The sequence below is a fragment of the Lepidochelys kempii genome, chromosome 1 (assembly GCF_965140265.1).
Source record: "Lepidochelys kempii isolate rLepKem1 chromosome 1, rLepKem1.hap2, whole genome shotgun sequence".
Classification (NCBI taxonomy): domain Eukaryota; kingdom Metazoa; phylum Chordata; order Testudines; family Cheloniidae; genus Lepidochelys; species Lepidochelys kempii.
In genome coordinates, this window is record NC_133256.1 from 293,842,077 (window position 1) to 293,860,482 (window position 18,406).

Below are 18,406 nucleotides of genomic sequence, written 5' to 3' on the forward strand. Positions count from 1 at the left end.
AGCTGAAGTCGACGTACTTAGATCAACTTACTTAGATCTAGTGGTGTCTTCACTGCGGTAAATCGACAGCTAACACTCTGCCATCGACTCCGCTTGCGCTTCTCGTTCTGGTGGAGTACCGGAGTCAACAGGAGAGCACTCAGCGGTTGATTTATCGCATCTTTACTAGATAATCAACTCTCCCCCTCAAACTGGATTGATCGCTGCCCTCTGATCCAACACGTAGTGTAGACAAGCCCTTAGTATGACCATCCCCCACCCATCTTATTCCAATTGTTTCAAACATGTTCAGAAGTCCCTGGGAAAGTCATGTAGCTCTTATTGTGGCAGGAGAAGATCTCCTAATTTTGTAGGCAGCTCAGCCAATAGCCTTCTTTTCATAGAATCATAGAATATCAGGGTTGGAAGGGACCTCAGGAGGTCATCTAGTCCAACCCCCTCCTTAAAGCAGGACCAATCCCCAACTAAATAATCCCAGCCAGGGCTTTGTCAAGCCTGACCTTAAAAACCTCTAAGGAAGGAGATTCTACCACCTCCCTAGGTAACGCATTCCAGTACTTCATCACCCTCCTAGTCAAAAAGTTTTTCCTAATATCCAACCTAAACCTCCCCCACTGCAACTTGAGACCATTACTCCTCGTTCGGTCATCTGCTACCACTGAGAACAGTCTAGATCCATCCTTTTTGGAAGTTCCTTCCACGTAGTTGAAAGCAGCTATCAAATCCCCCCTCATTCTTCTCTTCTGCAGACTAAACAATCCCAGGTCCCTCAGCCTCTCCTCATAAGTCATGTGTTCCAGTCCCCTAATCATTTTTGTTGCCCTCCGCTGGACGCTTTCCAATTTTTCCACATCCTTCTTGTAGTGTGGGGCCCAAAACTGGATACAGTACTCCAGATGAGGCCTCACCAATGTCGAATAGAGGGGAATGATCACTTCCCTTGATCTGCTGGCAATGCCCCTACTTATACACCCCAAAATGCCATTGGTCTTCTTGGCAACAAGGGCACACTGTTGACTCATATCCAGCTTCTCGTCCACTGTAACCCCTGCAGAACTGCTGCCGAGCCATTCGGTCCCTAGTCTGTAGTGGTGCATGGGATTCTTCTGTCCTAAGTGCAGGACTCTGCACTTGTCCTTGTTGAACCTCATCAGATTTCTTCTGGCCCAATCCTCTAATTTGTCTAGGGCCCTCTGTATCCTATCCCTACCCTCCAGCGTATCTACCTCTCCTCCCAGTTTAGTGTCATCTGCAAACTTGCTGAGGGTGCAATGCACACCATCCTCCAGATCATTAATGAAGATATTGAACAAAACCGGCCCAAGGACCAACCCTTGGGGCACTCCACTTGATACTGGCTGCCAACTAGACATGGAGCCATTGATCACTACCCGTTGAGCCCGACAATCTAGCCAACTTTCTATCCATCTTATCGTCCATTTGTCCAGCCCATACTTCTTTAACTTACTGGCAAGAATACTGTGGGAGACCGTGTCAAAAGCTTTGCTAAAGTCAAGGAACAACACATCCACTGCTTTCCCCTCATCCACAGAGCCAGTTATCTCATCATAGAAGGCAATTAGATTAGTCAGGCATGACTTGCCCTTGGTGAACCCATGCTGACTGTTCCTGAGCACTTTCCTCTCCTCTAAGTGCTTCAGAATTGATTCCCTGAGGACCTGCTCCATGATTTTTCCAGGGACTGAGGTGAGGCTGACTGGCCTGTAGTTCCCAGGATCCTTCTTCTTCCCTTTTTTAAAGATGGGCACTACATTAGCCTTTTTCTAGTTGTCCGGGACCTCCCCCAATCGCCATGAGTTTTCAAAAGATAATGGCCAATGGCTCTGCAATTACATCCGCCAACTCCTTTAGCACTCTCGGATGCAGCGCATCTGGCCCCATGGACTTGTGCTCGTCCAGCTTTTCTAAATAGTCCCGAACCACTTTTTTCTCCACAGGGCTGGTCACCTCCTCCCCATGCTATGCTGCCCAGTGCAGCAGTCTGGGAGCTGACCTTGTTCCTGAAGACAGAGGCAAAAAAAGCATTGAGTACATTAGCTTTTTCCACATCCTCTGTCACTAGGTTGCCTCTCTCATTCAGTAAGGGGCCCACACTTTCCTTGACTTTCTTCTTGTTGCTAACATACCTGAAGAAACCCTTCTTGTTACTCGTAACATCTCTTGCTGGTTGCAACTCCAGGTGTGATTTGGCCTTCCTGATTTCACTCCTGCATGCCCGAGCAATATTTTTATACTCTTCCTTGGTCATTTGTCCAGTCTTCCACTTCTTGTAAGCTTCTTTTTTGTGTTTAAGATCAGCAAGGATTTCACTGTTAAGCCAAGCTGGTCACCTGCCATATTTACTATTCTTTCTACACATCGGGATGGTTTGTCCCTGTAACCTCAATAAGGATTCTTTAAAATACAGCCAGCTCTCCTGGACTCCTTTCCCCCTCATGATAGGTTTCAGAGTAACAGCCGTGTTAGTCTGTATTCGCAAAAAGAAAAGGAGTACTTGTGGCACCTTAGAGACTAACCAATTTATTTGAGCATAAGCTTTCGTGAGCTACAGCTCACTTCATCGGATGCTTTGTGTGTATAAAAAGATCTTCTAAACTTTCCACAGTATGCATCCGATGAAGTGAGCTGTAGCTCACAAAAGCTTATGCTCAAATAAATTGGTTAGTCTCTAAGGTGCCACAAGTACTCCTTTTCTTTTTCCCCCTCATGTTATTCTCCCAGGGGATCCTGCCCATCAGTTCCCTGAGGGAGTCAAAGTCTGCTTTTCTGAAGTCCAGGGTCTGTATTCTGCTGTTGTCCTTTCTTTCTTGTGTCAGGACCCTGAACTCAACCATCTCATGGTCACTGCCTCCCAGGTTCCCATCCACTTTTGTTTCCCCTACTAATTCTTCCCGGTTTGTGAGCAGCAGGTCAAGAAAAGCTCTGCACCTAGTTGGTTCCTCCAGCACTTGAACCAGGAAATTGTCCCCTACATTTTCCAAAAACATCCTGGATTGTCTGTGCACCGCTGTATTGCTCTCCCAGCAGATATCAGGGTGATTGAAGTCTCCCATGAGAACCAGGGCCTGCGATCTAGTAACTTCCGTTAGTTGCTGGAAGAAAGCCTCGTCCACCTCATCCCCCTCGTCCGGTGGTCTATAGCAGACTCCCACCATGACATCACCCTTGTTGCTCATGCTTCTAAACTTAATCCACAGACACTCAGGTTTTTCTGCAGTTTCAAACCAGAGCTCTGAGCAGTCATATTGGTCTCTTACATACAATGCAACTCCCCCACCTTTTCTGCCCTGCCTGTCCTTCCTGAACAGTTTATATCCATCCATGACAGTGCTCCAGTCATATGAGTTATCCCACCAAGTCTCTGTTATTCCAATCACATCATAATTCCTTGACTGTGCCAGGACTTCCAGTTCTCCCTGCTTGTTTCCCAGGCTTCTTGCATTTGTGTATAGGCACTTGAGATAACTTGCTGTTTGTCCTGCTTTCTTAGTATGAGGCGGGAGCTCTCCCCTCTCGCGCTCTCCTGCTTGTGCTTCTTCCTGGTATCCCACATCCCCCAGGGCTTTGGTCTCCTTCCCCCGGTGAACCTAGTTTAAAGCGCTCCTCACTTGGTTAGCTAGCCTGCTTGTGAAGATGCTCTTCCCTCTCTTTGTTAGGTGGAGCCCGTCTCTGCCTAGCACTCCTCCTTGGAACACCGTCCCAGGGTCAAAGAATCCAAAGCCTTCTCTCTGACACCACCTGTGTAGCCATTTGTTGACTTCCATAATTCGACGGTCTCTACCCAGGCCTTTTCCTTCCACAGGGAGGATGGACGAGAATACCACTTGCGCCTCAAACTCCTTTATCCTTCTTCCCAGAGCCACATAGTCTGCAGTGATCCGCTCAAGGTCATTCTTGGCAGTATCATTGGTGCCCACGTGGAGAAGCAGGAAGGGGTAGCAATTGGAGGTCTTGATGTGTCTCGGCAGTCTCTCCGTCACATCATGAATCCTAGCTCCTGGCAAGCGGCAGACTTCTTGGTTTTCCCGGTCAGGGCGGCAGATAGATGACTCGGTCCGCCTGAGGAGAGAGTCCCCGACCACCACCACCCACATCCTTCTCCTTTTCTCTGTGTAATGCCTAGAAATTGTGTGCAATATGAAAGATTACATTCTCTTCCCTTTGCTCCTTTTGCACAAAGCAGGTAGTGCAAATGGGATGGAATCTGGGCCTCTCCCACCTGCTGGGAGTTACCATGTTGTAGGGGAATCCCTAGCAGGTGTAGATGAGAAGGTTATTCACCCTGTGCTGTAACTGAGGTTCTTTGAGATGTGTCTCTCTTGTGGGTGTCCACTTGAGGCGATCGTGCGCCGCTGCACATCTAGTCAGAGAATTTCAACAGCAATGCCCAGTCTCATGCCGGCAGTGGTAGTTAACAAGTGGTGTGCAACAAACCTCCCCCAGTTCTTTCTCTATCACCGAGATCCTTCTGAGAACTCTGAAGTAAAGGGGAGGAGGGTGGGTAGTGGAGCACCTGGAATTGGGGGAAGTCTCTCGGACCCTCGACCAAACCCTCAAATTTGATGTTTCGATCCAGATTGTTGCGACATAGGAGGTTGAGATGGGAGAGGCCTATGTCTTGTGGGTATGTGTTGGGGCAGCTGCCCCACACAGGAAGAAGAAGGCGTTAAAAGAAGCACCAGGGAGGCTGCGCAGAACCCACAAATCAGGAAAGGGCTTATTGAACCCACCAATGGGGGAAGGCTTGCTGGAGCAACCAATCAGGGCTGGCAAGGGCCATATATAAAGGGCTGCTCAACAGAGCAAAAGGGAGTCTCTCCCTGGAAGGCAAGGGAGGAGGACTGGCTGCCTGAAGAAGCACCATAGATAGAGCAGTGCTGGGCAGGGGCAGCAGAGTGTGAGGGTGAGCTGCTGGCTGACCAGTGCTAGGCTGCTACAAGGGCTGAGAGGGGCTAGGGCTATGAGGGAAGTGGCCCAGGGAAAATAGGCAGCAGGTTGGAAGAGGACAGTAGGTGGCTGCTGGCTATAGGGTCCCTGGGTCGGGACCCAGAGTAGCGGGTGTCCTGGGTCCCGCCCGCATCCCGCTTGCCAATGAGGAAAGTGGCCAGTATTCAGACTGCAGTTTTCTCCTGAGGCGAGGGGCTGGACCTTAGACTGCAGTTGGCCACTGAAGCAAGTGGCGGGACTAAGGACTGCTGGTCCCCCGGAAGCAGGGAGATACCGGAGTTGGGGCATAGCCAGAGGACCGTGCCCAGAAGAGGATGCTGTGGTCCAGGGAGCAATGTGAGTCCAAAGAGTGGAGACAGCAGTGATGGCAGGCCTGACACAACTAGCTGAAGGCAGACTGGCAGGGCTGAGAGCTAATTCCCAGGACAGCCAGCGGGAGGCGCCATGGTGGCGAGTTCCACCCTGTTACAGGGTCTTTGCCTCTGCCTCTGGATGTTGTACTGCCTTTGCAGTTGTGTGTAAGGCGCCAGTTGTGAACACTGTGATGGGTAATATCTGCCTTGTTTTTGTGCAGGTGTGTAGATGCCTAAAGACCAAAGAATCACTCTAGAGTCTTTCAATGTGTGGAGTCTTTCATCGGTCTTACCTGCAAATAATTTTGGTCCTCCAAAGGCAGATCCTCTGTGGTGGATTGTACTCCTTTGGGAGCCCAGAGAAGTGGAGCCAAGGGGCACACTGCATCACTATGGTGTTTGTGATAGATCTTGCCGCCGTGTCTGCTGCATCTAAGGATACCTGCAGAGCTGTTCTTGCCAGGAGATGGCCTTCAGAGATGACTCACTTAAAGTGTTCTTTTTTTATCTTCAGGGATGAGGTCAATAAATTGGGACATTTTGGAGTAATTTGTGTGATTGTATTTTGCCATCAATGCTTCATAATTGGCTGTTCTGAACTGCAAGGTGGGCTTTGTGACCAAAGAGGTCCAATCTTCCATTCTTTATCATATGGGATAGTCCTTGAGTGGAGTTGCCTGCCCTGTTCCTCCAATGAGTTTGACTGGGGTTGTGAGAATAGAAATTCTAGGCCCTTTGATGGGACACAGTACTTCTTATCCATCCTTTTACAAGAAGGAGGGGTTGCTGCAGCGGTCTGCCAGATTATCTTGGTGGGATCCACGAGTGCCGCATTTATGAGGAGGGCAATTTTGGATGAGTCTAAGATATGTAATATGCCGAACAACTTGTGTTGGGACTCAGCAACCTATTCCAGGGGGATTTGGAGTGTGTCTGAAATTCTTTTAAACAGCTCCTGGAAGTGTTTAAAATGGTCTCCTGTTGTAGGTGGTGGAGGCGTGATGGCCTCGTCTGGAGAGGAGGAGGTGTTAGTTGTTGGAATGGCCTTCTGATCTAGAGCCTCCTCTGTTTCCTCAAAAGTCTCCTCAGGGGTCTTGGGGGCCCCCACCTCTGATGCTGATGGAGAGCATCTTAGTCTTTTCCTGGAGGTGCTGAGAGGCTTGGAATAATGTTGCCTATATATATATAAGGTCCATGTATCCTAATATGGCCACTCTGGTGGGAATGGCATTGTTAGTGGCATCCATGGATGTCCATACTACCCCTGGTGTCAGCCCTGCAAGGGTGTCCTTGCTGTTTCTGTAAGTCTGGTCTGACAATTCCCGAGATGAGTGAAGAGCAGTGTGAGGAATAAACATCTCCCTCCTCATTGTCCTCTTCCTCGCTAGGAAAGAGAGGGGCAGGTCTGTTTGTTGGCGTGTGTAATAATGGTACTGAATGGTACCACAGCTATGTTGGTACCAAGAAGCAGTGATTCCAGTGCTGTAGGAACTACGAAGTCCTTGTATTGGAGAAACTGCTGCGTTTCAGAAGGTTGCAATGCTGAAGATGGCATCAGCGGTAATTATTACAGTAGCGGGAGTTGTTGCAGCACTGGGAATATTGGTGCCGAAGATGACTGTGCTGAAGGAGGTAAAGCAGGCTTTGGTGCCAATCTGCACTATGTGCCATAAGAAGAGGCACTGCAGAGGTCCTTAGCACTGAGTGTTTAGCTGCTGCAGCCATGGTAGAAGGGGCAGTCTTGTCTCTGCAGTCCTTTTGTGAGCCTGCCTGCTTAGGGTCTTTGGTTTTAGCGCTACCTGAGGATCCTATCGACTCATAGGTACTCAGCCATGCCACAGTCAGTACTGATGATGGAGACTTGGAGAATGCATCTTTTTCATATTTCCCTTTGGAGGAGAGGTAGTAACTCTCTTCTTCACCCATTTTTTGGGAGGCTGGTCCCTCCAGTACAGGGTCTGTGAGAGAGGTCTGCCAGAAGCTGAGGTGGAAGACCAGGAGAAGTTTGCAGTCCCGGGTCAGAGGGCAGGCAGAGAGACTTCTCCATAAATATTAGTTTTAGTTTGAAGTCCCTCGCTTTCCTGGCACAGGCCTTAAGGTTTTGGCAATAGAAGCACTTCTGAGGTACGTGAGCTTCCCCCAAGCAGCAGACACACCGGGAATGTCCGTCCAAGACTGGAACTGCCTCTCGGCAGGAGAGGCAACATTTAAAGCCCAGAGACCCGAGCATTCTCGGGTGAAGTTGCCTGCACGAGGGGTGAATGAATGTTATTATTATATTATTATTATTATTATTTACGAGAAGAAAAAGAAAAAAGATTTTTTTTCCTAACTAACTAATCTATCTACCAAACGATACTGCTAATCCTGTATCTAAAGGTAAGTCATGCAGAGCCACTGCCAGAGCTCTGACTCAGACCAAGGGTGGCTGAGAAGGGACTGAAGAGGGAAGTTGGGTGCAAAGTTAACCACCACTGCCGGTGTGAGACGGGAAAATAGCATGTGCTACCCAATCAGGCACTGTTGTTGAAATTCTCCAACTAGAGGCACGGGTGCATAATCACCTGAAGCGGAGCACACAGAGGGACATCACTCAAAGAAGAGCTGTGCTATCTATCTCCCACACCATTCTCTCTCCACACAGCCCTTGCCACAGGGATTAGTCAGGGACTGAGATGGGGTGGGGGGGAGGAGACATGGCTATATTCCATCTTTCCTCAACTAGTGAACATCCCCTTGGGTACCATTACTAGTTTGTTCAGGTAGGAACAACGCCATGATGCTCTAACTTGTGCTGGGGACAGGCAGAGAATCATGGAGCCACACCGGACTTCCTGTCTGCTCCCCACCCCCATGGCACTGAGAGGCCTTTGGCTGCAGCAAGGAACCTGTTCCACCATGTTTGTATAAGTGTGTGGGGAATTACACAAGACACAGTTATGTTGACTGATATTTACATTCACTAGTTCATGTTTGTGAAGGGCTTTAAAGATGAAAAGGGGTATGTAACTGTTAAATATAGTTATTCGTTATGTCAGATGTGGCGTGTGTAAGTCCTGGAGGTCTGTAAGTGCACTTGCTGTATCAGTGTATGGGACTATCATAGAGCGACCCTGCCTGGAGCGCCCTCCTGCAACAAGCCACAGCATGACAGATATGACAGGTATGCCCTGCTTCAGTTTCCTTCCCTTGGTTCCAGTAACCTCACACAAGCTTTCTTGCCTCAATAATACCCCTCTTCAGGGCTGGTTTGTTTATTATTAGAAACCTTATGCAAAATAATCCACCACAAAAATCCCAACATAAAAGCACCTCCAGTGCAAACAGTCACTATGAGCACTTGACATTTTTGTCTCACAATGCCCCACACCCTTTGACCACATGTCACCTTCATTCATGCCCAGATTCTGTCAGTCCTGCTCAGGCCTGGGACAGCCATCCCAGCCCTTCCAACTGGAGCACAATCCCACTCTTCCCAATGGGAACAGCCAATCTCACAGCTGGAAGCATCCTTACCAGGGAAGCATCCTTGACTCTCCCTGGCCCTCCCATGGTTCCTCGGGGTCCAGGTTTCTGGCCCTGGATATGTCAACAAGTAAGTTGCTTTGCTGCTCCTCTAATTTCAGCCCTTTACTTAAGTTCTCTAGCTTGGGGAAGACCAGCCATCAAACCCCTCTGGCTGCTCTCCTGCCTTCAGCCATGTCTGAGGTCCCAAACATACAATCTCTGGCAACTCTCATCGCCTGCCCGTCTGTCTGAGCAAGGCCCAGATTCACCAGCTCCCTCTCTCACTGGTCTCCTCACCTAGGGCCCAGGTGCCCTCTTTTAAGCCCAATTAATTAGCCAAACTGGAGTGTACTGAGAAGGCACAGGAACACTGGCCTGCTCCATCTTAAAGAGCCACTGTCACCCTATTATGGGGACTTGTATCGGGGAAATACCACTAGCTGGTACCCCAAAATCCAAAACTTGACATTTTTTGTCTACTCATCCTTGAAAAGTACTTCCCTAGATTGCCTGAAATTCTAGACAATTTTCACTGATTGCAAATGTAGAGGCTGGCCTCTTGTCATTGGACCGTACTGGTCTTTTCCAAGAAGAAATCCCAGAAAGGGATTCGTTGCACTGGAAACTCCATGAGGTTGACCTGATGGAGGATCCCTTGGAGGGGAGGAGATTTGCCACCACCACAATGATGCAGAGAGAGGGCATCCAGCCTCTTAAGTAGCAGATGTCCTTAGAGCTGTGTCATTTTAAGGGCTTGTCTACACTTACTGGGGCAGCGATTGATGCATCGGCGGTTGATTTAGCGGGTCTAGTGAAGACTATATCGACTGCAGATCACTCTCCTTTCTACTCCTGTACCCCACTGGAACGAGAAGAGTAGGGGGAGTCAATGGGAGAACATCTCCTGTCAACATCGTGTAGTGTGGACTCCACGGTAAGTAGATCTAACCTACATCGATTTGAATTACGCTATTCACGTAACTCAAATTGTGTAGCTTAGATCGAATTAACCCTGTAGTGTAGACAAGGCCTAAGATACTGATGGAGGCTCAAGACCATGTGTACAGATGCCCAGGTCACCACACACCCCTCCATGGCAGCATGGTTCCCTCAGGATCTGTTCCCATGTAGCCTTCACCCAGGAACTTCACTTGGATTTTATACTACTGAGGGAGTCGTTACATAAAATAATGTTGACAAAAATCAGCATTTGATTAGTCAGGAATCCCTGTAGGGCTTTGGGGAGACATCCCCCAGCCTTACCCCTTCCTGACCTTCAGAATCTGAACCCTACAGCATGCCCTGGGAGAGCCCTCCATAGGATAAGAAGGAAGCACAGTGGAGACAACATGACCCCATGACCGCAGACTCGACCAGGTTCGACTCTGCTCCCATTAGTGGATAAGAGAATATAGCCCTGTGTATTTTACACAGAGGACAACAGCTGTGAGCAGTTCACCTACGTCTCACAGCACCACAAAAAATGAACATGGTCGTTGTTTGGACATTGGAGCCTTCCCTGCTTCAAATCAGCGGAGGCGCCATTAGATAAACAGAGAAGCTAGTGTTTGAGAAGTTGGCAAAGTGGATATCCATGTGGATATTCATAACACACATAGAAACATTACCTTGGACAGCTCAATACAACAATGTATGGGAGGAACCAGTTTTTGGAGTAGGGGTGCCAAAGATCAGGTTCATTACTCTGGTGTAGTAGAGTCAGTGTACAGAGAAATTGCACAAAAATATTAGGCCACACTCTTGGCTTTAAACAATAATGATTAGGGCTGGTTGAAAATTTTCCATTTAACTTTTTTTTGTGACAGAAAATTGGTTATTTGACTAAATGAACATTTTTAATCTTCAAAAAATTTTGATTTCCATCAGAAAACCAAAAATCCAATAAATTTGGTTTTCAGCAGCTTTTGTCCAAAAATTACCAAGTCTTTTTTTTTTTAATATAAAAACAAAAGTCGAAATTTTCCCATGGAAAAACCCAATTTCTGACCAGTTCCAATAACCATAATGGAAATTACAGGTTGCAATTTGAAAGTCTTATGACAAGTGTTCAAGTAGCAGCAAACAGATCTTGAAGTTTGCATCACGGTTCATACTATCATGGCTCAGTCGGCTTTCACTGCCAAATGATTACAGCTGCAGATCAGCTCCAAGGCTATTATGCTCATTATTTGAAGAAAGCACAGTAGCAACCTGGTCTAACCTTGACATTTTTCATAAGTACAGTTGTAGAAATCTGAACTGTTGAATACAAACTTTGTACAATGTATACACACACCAGCTGATGAGTCAGACTTAGAACAAGGAAAAAAATGCAATGTTTTTGTACAGCACAATGCTTTTGACGGTGTTTTTATCAAACTATGCCTTTTAAAGTGTTTAGTTCTTCTTCGAATGATTGTCCATGTCCGTTCCAGTCAGGTGTATGCGCACTGCGTGCACGCCAACCAGAAGATTTTTCCCCTAGCGGCATCCATAGGGTCAGCCTGGGCGCCTTCTGGAGTGGCGCCTTCATGGCACCCAACATCGGGCCCCACCAACCCCCCAGCCCCTCAGTTCCTTCTTACTGCCCGTGACAGCTAGCTGGAACTTTGCTCACTCTTACAGCAAGCACCTTAGCAGTGTCTTTGTTCTTAGTGTAAATAGTTATTCTCTATAGTTATACTTTTCATATAGTTAGTAGTGGTTTGTTAGAGAGTTCATTTCCCCTTAGCGGGTATGCCCATGTCTCCAGGGTTTAAACTCTGTGAGTCCTTTGGAAAGTTTATGTCCAAGAGTGATCCTCACTTGTCTTGCCTGCGGTGCCTTCGTGAGACTCACCAAAAGGACAAGTGCCGCATTTGCAAGGGTTTCCGCCCAAGAACTCTTAAGGACAGAGAGCAGAGACTAAAACTCCTGCTCATGGAGGTGGCTCTGAGACCGCAATCTGACCCAGGACCCAATGACCTGGCACTGAGCACGTCCTCTTCGGTGCGCAGCACTCCGGTGCTAACAGCACGTGAAACAGGCCCGGCTAAGGACTCTAAAGCCCATCAGCACTGCCACTACTCGGGCCATAGGGCGTCGGCCTCAGTTCGGCACCATTCTCCATCTCCAGTGCTGGTAAAGAAGAAGAGGCCAGTGAGGGACCGATCACCCCCCTTGAAGCCTAAGGGGCCAGTGCTGTCCGCGAGTGGCTCAGAACAGACCACCTCTGCCTCGCTTCCGCCCAGGGTTTCATTGACTCCTGCCCCAGCCAGGGTCCAGTCGAGTCCGAACTCTCCTCAGACCCAGGACCATCTGGTAGACATACAACCACCATCGACGCCGGAGGCATTCAAGGAGGCAATGGACCTGATGTGCCTCCCGGTACCATCCTCCCCCGAAAGGAGGGGCAAATCTCCGGTGACCACACGCCCCCTGTTCCACTCCAGGGGTAAGCCAACCATTATGGCCCATCGGTCTCCATCTCCGGCACCACCTGCACAAACGCAGGGAGCGCACCGCTCCCCCGAATCGAGTCTTCGTTCGTTGGCGATCAGGGAACTGCTCCTCTGTGGTCTTCTTATTCGGAGACCTCGGAGTCAGAGGTGAACTCAGCTTGATCTAGCAGATTGCGGAGCAGAAGTCCAGGTCCTAGTGCAGTCACCAACCATACCCGGCACCGTGGCAGCAACAGTGGCAACCACCTGGCCCTTCTGGACACCCTGAGCGTACCATCAGAGCCAGGGTCAAGTCCATGGTCCGCGCTCCAGAACGGTGTTGGTGTCCTCGGCGTCGTTCGTGCCACAGTTGGTGCTACCCTAGGGCGGAGTGGCCCTGCCGACTCTCATGTTTTCGGCACCGATACCTCAGCCAGCTCCGGCTTCGGCTCTCCAGATGATGGCACCAGTGGAAGCCTCAGCTCCGTCCCTACAACCCCGACGGTCTCAGTCCCACCGGATATATCTGCCCCGGCACCGGCTGCGGCGCAGAGTTCTTCATCAGTACCGCATGCCGAGGGACCCTGTGGGGGCTGAAGGCAGTGAACTGGGCCCACCTCCTGTTCTCGCTTCCTCGTCCTCACCCGACGAAGCGGTCGCGGGGACTTGGATGGCCTCAGCTTTGGAGGACAACCGGGTTCTTCAACAGCTTTTAAGGCGGGCCGCCCAAAGCCTGGGGATTCAGGCAGAGGAGGTGGAAGAGGATTTAGACCCATAGACATCCTGGCTCCCTCTGGCCCATCAAGGGTTGCATTGCCATTTATCAAGTCGATAACAGAAACATCTAAGAACTTGTGGCAAACTCCTTCTTCTCTGGCACCTATGGCCAAGAAATCAGAGTGCTGCTACTTTGTTCCCTCTAGAGGGTCTGAACATCTTTACACCCACCCTCCTCCAGACTCTTTGGTGGTCGACACAGCCAATCAGAGAGAACGTCAAGGGTTTCGATGCCCACCCCTAAAAACAGGGATGCCAAGAAACTGGACCTGTTTGGCCGGAAGGTCTACTCGACAGCAGGCCTGCAACTTCATATAGCCAACCAGCAGGTCATAGCAAGCTGCTACGGGCGTAACACCTGCTCATCTATGGCTAAGTTTACAGAACTTCTGCCACAGGAAGCTCAGGGGGAGTTCTCTGCGCTCATGGAGGACGAGAAACTGGTCTCCCGGGTGTCTTTGCAAGCGGCCTTAGATGCAGCGGATGCGGCCTCCAGCACTTTGGCCACAGGAGTGGTTATGAGGAGAGGCTCCTGGCTACAGTTATCTGGTCTTCCCCACAAGGTCCAGCAGACCATTCAAGACCTTTCCTTCGAGGGTGTAGCTCTCTTCTCCAAGAAGATGGATAAGAAACTTCACAGCTTGAAGGACTCGAGGGCTACCCTTCGTTCCCTGAGGCTTCACACGCCTGCCACCCAGCGCAGACAATTTAGGCCTCAACCTGCCCCTCGTCCTTACCAACCCCAAAACTGCCAGGACGCTCCACGTAGGTGGAATAGGAGCACTCGGAGGAGGCAACGCCCTCCCTCTGGACAAAGCTCGGGCCAGCCCAGGGTCCCACCGGGCTCTAGACCACCCTTTTGAGGGTATGGTCGAGGACGGCTTGCCAGTACGATCTTTGGATCCTTCCCATCTTACTTTCTCGTCCCATCTATCCCCTTTCTGCTGTGCCTGGTCTTGAATTACTTCAGACTGATGCGTGCTCCGCACGATAGAGAGGAGATATTCCATCCAATTCTGTACCCTCCCGCCCCCCAACCCCCTTCCCCGTCCCTCTTCAGGGACCCCTCTCACAAGCAACTTCTAATTCAAGAGGTGCAGTCCCTCCTCTCAGTAGGGGCAGTGGAGGAGGTTCCTCAGGAGCAAAGGGGCAAGGGTTTCTACTCCCGGTATTTCCTCATACCGAAGGCCAAGTGGGGCCTCAGACCCATACTGGACATGCAACAGCTCAACATGTATGTAAAGAAACTCAAGTTTCACATGGTCTCACTATCCTCCATTATTCCCTCACTGGATCCAGGAGACTGGTACACCGCCCTCGACTTGAAGGACGCATATTTTGATATCGCAATAGTCCCATATCACAGACACTACTTCAGATTCGTGGTGAACAGAGGCCACTACCAGTTTGCCATCCTCCCATTCAGACTGTCGACTGCCCCCTGAGTATTCACAAAATGCATGGCAGTCGTCGTGGCATTCCTGCGCAAGTGCCAGATACAGGTTTTTCCATACCTCGACAACTGGCTGATCAAAGGTCACTCGAGAGCCCAGGTGGAGGCTCAGGTCAAGTTTATAAGGAGGACCTTCCTCGACTTAGGTCTCCTCCTGAACAAGGAGAAATCTACGCTGTCCCCGGTGCAGAGGATAGAGTTCATAGGCGCAGTCCTGGACTCTACTCAAGCCAGGGTGTACCTCCCGGAGGCCAGGTTTTGCTCATTTCAGAACATCATACAGAGCCTCAGACGATTCCCCATGACGTCGGCAAGAAACTGTCTAAAGCTGCTGGGACACATGGCCTTCTGCACATACGTGGTGCAGCATGCTAGGCTCAGGCTGCGCCCACTCCAGTCTTGGCTGGTGTCAGTGTACCGACCAGCCAGAGATGCATTGGACAGAGTCATAACCCTGCCCCGCCTGGTACTGGACTCCCTCCTATGGTGGCTCGACCCTCGAATGGTTTGCACAGGGGTGCCTTTTGCCAGCCCTCAGCCCTCACTCACCTTGGTGTCAGACGCCTTGGATCTGGGTTGTGGGGGGGCTCACCTAGGGGACTTCAAGACCCAAGGCCTCTGGTCCCAGTGGACCTCGCTCTTCACATTAATGTCAAAGAGCTGAGGACAGTGTGTCTGGCCTGATATGCTTTCAAAATGCACATAATCGGCAGGTGTGTTTCAATCCTCATGGACAACACCTCGGCAATGTTCTTTATCAATAAACATAGGGTATACACTCCTCTCCCCTGTGCCGAGAAGCCCTTTCGCTGTGGGACTTCTGCATAGAGCACTCGATCCACCTGCAGGCTTCATACCTCCCGGGGTGCGAAACACACTGGCGGACAGCCTCAGCCGGACCTTCAATAGCCACGAGTGGTCCCTTTGGCCAGACATGGTGAGCTCAATCTTGTGGTTCTGGGGCTCTCCCCAGGTAGACCTGTTCGCCACTCTGGGTGACAGGAAATGTCGGACATTTTGTTCCCTCGGAGCCACAGCTCGGGGTCCATCAGGGACGCCTTCCTTCTCTCATGGGAGGGCTGCCTGCTATATGCTTTCCCACCCATCCCCCTAGTCCACAGGGTGCTCCTCAAGAGCCACAGGGACTGGGATCGAGTCATACTAATAGCGCTGCCATGGCCACGTCAGCACTGGTTCACCTCGCTCCTGGAAATGTCCATAGCTGCCCCAATCACCTTACCGCTGGTCCCCAACCAGATCACGCAGGACCAGGGCCGACTCCAGCACCCAAATCTAGAGTCGCTCCACCTTACGGCCTGGATGTTCCATGGCTAAGTGCCACAGAGCTATCTTGTTTGGACCAGGTCAGACAAGTCCTCTTGGGTAGTAGAAAGCCCTCCACCAAGGCTAATTACCTGGCTAAGGGGAAAAGATTTTCCATCTGGGAGGAGCAATGTAGTCAGTCGCAGCCCCTCACCTCCATACCATTTATACTGGACTACCTCCTTCACCTAAAGCATCAAGATCTGTCACAATCATCAAAAAGGGTCCACTTGGCCGCTATCTCCGCCTTCCACCCGGGCTCAGATAGTCTCTCAGTCTTTGCAAACCCCATGGTCAGTTGTTTTCTCAAGGGTTTGGACAGGCTCTTCCCACACACACGTCAGCCTGTCCCTGCCTGGGACCTCAATTTAGTCTTCTCCAGGCTTACAGACCCACCATTTGAACCTCTGGCCACCTGCTCCCTGTTATATCTCTCATTCAAGGTTGTGTTCCTCGTGGCAATTACCTCGGCTCAGTGGGTTTTGGAGCTCAGGGCCCTCACGTCTGAGCCCCCTTACACAGTTTTTCCATAAGGATAAGGTCCAGCTCAGGCCTCATCCGGTTTTTCTCCTGAAGGTCATCTCCCATTTTCACATGACCCAGGACATCTTCCTCCCAGTGTTTTATCCCAAGCCACACTCCTCAGATAGGGAGCGCTGGCTGCACTCACTGGACATCCGTAGGGCCTTAGCCTTCTACATAGAGAGAACTACGTCATTCCAGAAGTCCATCCAAATCTTTGTAGCTGTGGCGGACAGAATGAAGGGCCTTCCGGTATCCTCTCAATACATATTGTCATGGATAACATCCTGCATTAGGGAGTGCTATACCCTGGCAAAGGAGCCCACTCCGCAGATAACCACTCACTCTACCAGGGCCCAGGCCTCCTCTGCGGTGTTCCTGACACAAGTCCCTATTCAGGAAATTTGCAGGGCAGCTACGTGGTCTTCGATACATACATTTACGTCGCACTGTGCAATTACACAACACTCCACGGACGATGCAGCTTTTGGGCGAGCCGTGCTCTTTTCTGTGGATAACTCCGACCCCACCTCCTGAGCTCTAGCTTGTGAATCACCTGCCTGGAATGGACATGAACAATCACTCGAAGAAGAAAAAAATGGTTACTCACTTTCTCGTAACTGTTGTTCTTCGAGATGTGTTGTTCATGTCCATTCCAATACCCACCCTCCTACCCCTCTGTCAGAATAGTCGGCAAGAAGGAACTGAGGGGGTGGGAGGTCGGCGAGGCCTGATATTGTGTGCCATGAAGGCGCCACTCCAGGGAACGCCCAGGCCGACACTACGGATGCTGCTAGGGGAAAAATCTTCTGGCTGGCATGCACTCGGTGCACACACATCTGCCTGGAATGGACATGAACAACATATCTTGAAGGACAACAGTTACAAGAAAGTGAGTAACCATTTTTTTTCCACAGAGATCCCTGTGTTACTATTGCTTTGAGCCGCAAATCCTAACACATGTGATTAATGCCTTTGGACCCAGTTCTCCACTGCCTGACCCATTGTGCAGTCATTTGCACCTGTGGAAAGTGAGTGCAAAAAGGACATAAAATGCTACCAAGTCAGAATAGCACAGCTAAAGTACGGAATAGAGTCTGTAAACGACTGCACAAGGGACAAAGAAAATCAGGTCTATTGATCGCAACAGGATGCTCACATGAGTAAAGTTTATGCATGTACATAAATGTTTGTAGCATAGAGCCTAATCTGGTCTTCTGATTTAGAACTAATAAATGTAGGTATGTGATTATTAATATACCAGCCAATTCAGCCATAGATTTATATATAGTTTGTTTATTGTAGCTCTATCCCCTAGCTATGGACTATAGGGAAAGCAAATTGGATTTGTAAATTAGGTGACATGGTAAAATGTGACACATTATTTAAAAGGTTTTCCCTTACTGAATGGAAATTGCCACTGAAATGGTATCTGAATGACTTGTCCATTATAAAAAAATTTAATTACTTACCTCTATGTTTATCGTTTTACCAGAACACAGTTCCATCAGCAGCCTTCGCCTGGCTCATTCCAGAGATACAGGTTATTACAATGCAATTTCAATGTCCTTTGAAGATCCACATGGCCTGCTTCAGATCCATAAGTGCTGACAGGAAGAATAGAGGTCAGAGTTAGAGGGAGGATAAACAGACAAATTAAAGTACCACCATGTGCTTAACAAGGCCTTTAACTCGGGACTTTTTGAAATAGTTGTTAAAAGCACAGTTTAAAAACAAAAAACAAAAAAACCACACCAGTGAAGATAAGGAGTACTTGTGGCACCTTAGAGACTAACCAATTTATTAGAGCATAAGCTTTCGTGAGCTACAGCTCACTTCATCAGATGCATATCGTGGAAACTGCTGCAGACTTTATATATACACAGAGAATATGAACCAATACCTCCTCCCACCCCACTGTCCTGCTGGTAATAGCTTATCTAAAGTGATCATCAAATTGGGCCATTTCCAGCACAAATCCAGGTTTTCTCACCCTCCACCCCCCCACACAAATTCACTCTCCTGCTGGTGATAGCCCATCCAAAGTGACAACTCTTTACACAATGTGCATGACAATCAAGTTG

The 18,406-nt window shown here is 49.4% G+C and overlaps 1 long non-coding RNA gene across 2 annotated transcripts in view; it reads right to left on the bottom strand.

Moving 5' to 3' along the window:
• LOC140905183 (uncharacterized) overlaps nucleotides 1-18,406 on the bottom strand; it is a 111,519-nt gene that overhangs the window by 85,997 nt on the left and 7,116 nt on the right. For both annotated transcript variants that reach the window (XR_012156782.1, XR_012156783.1), the window contains exon 2: nucleotides 17,795-17,929. This is a non-coding gene — a long non-coding RNA (uncharacterized lncRNA). The remainder of the gene's footprint in view (nucleotides 1-17,794; nucleotides 17,930-18,406) is intronic.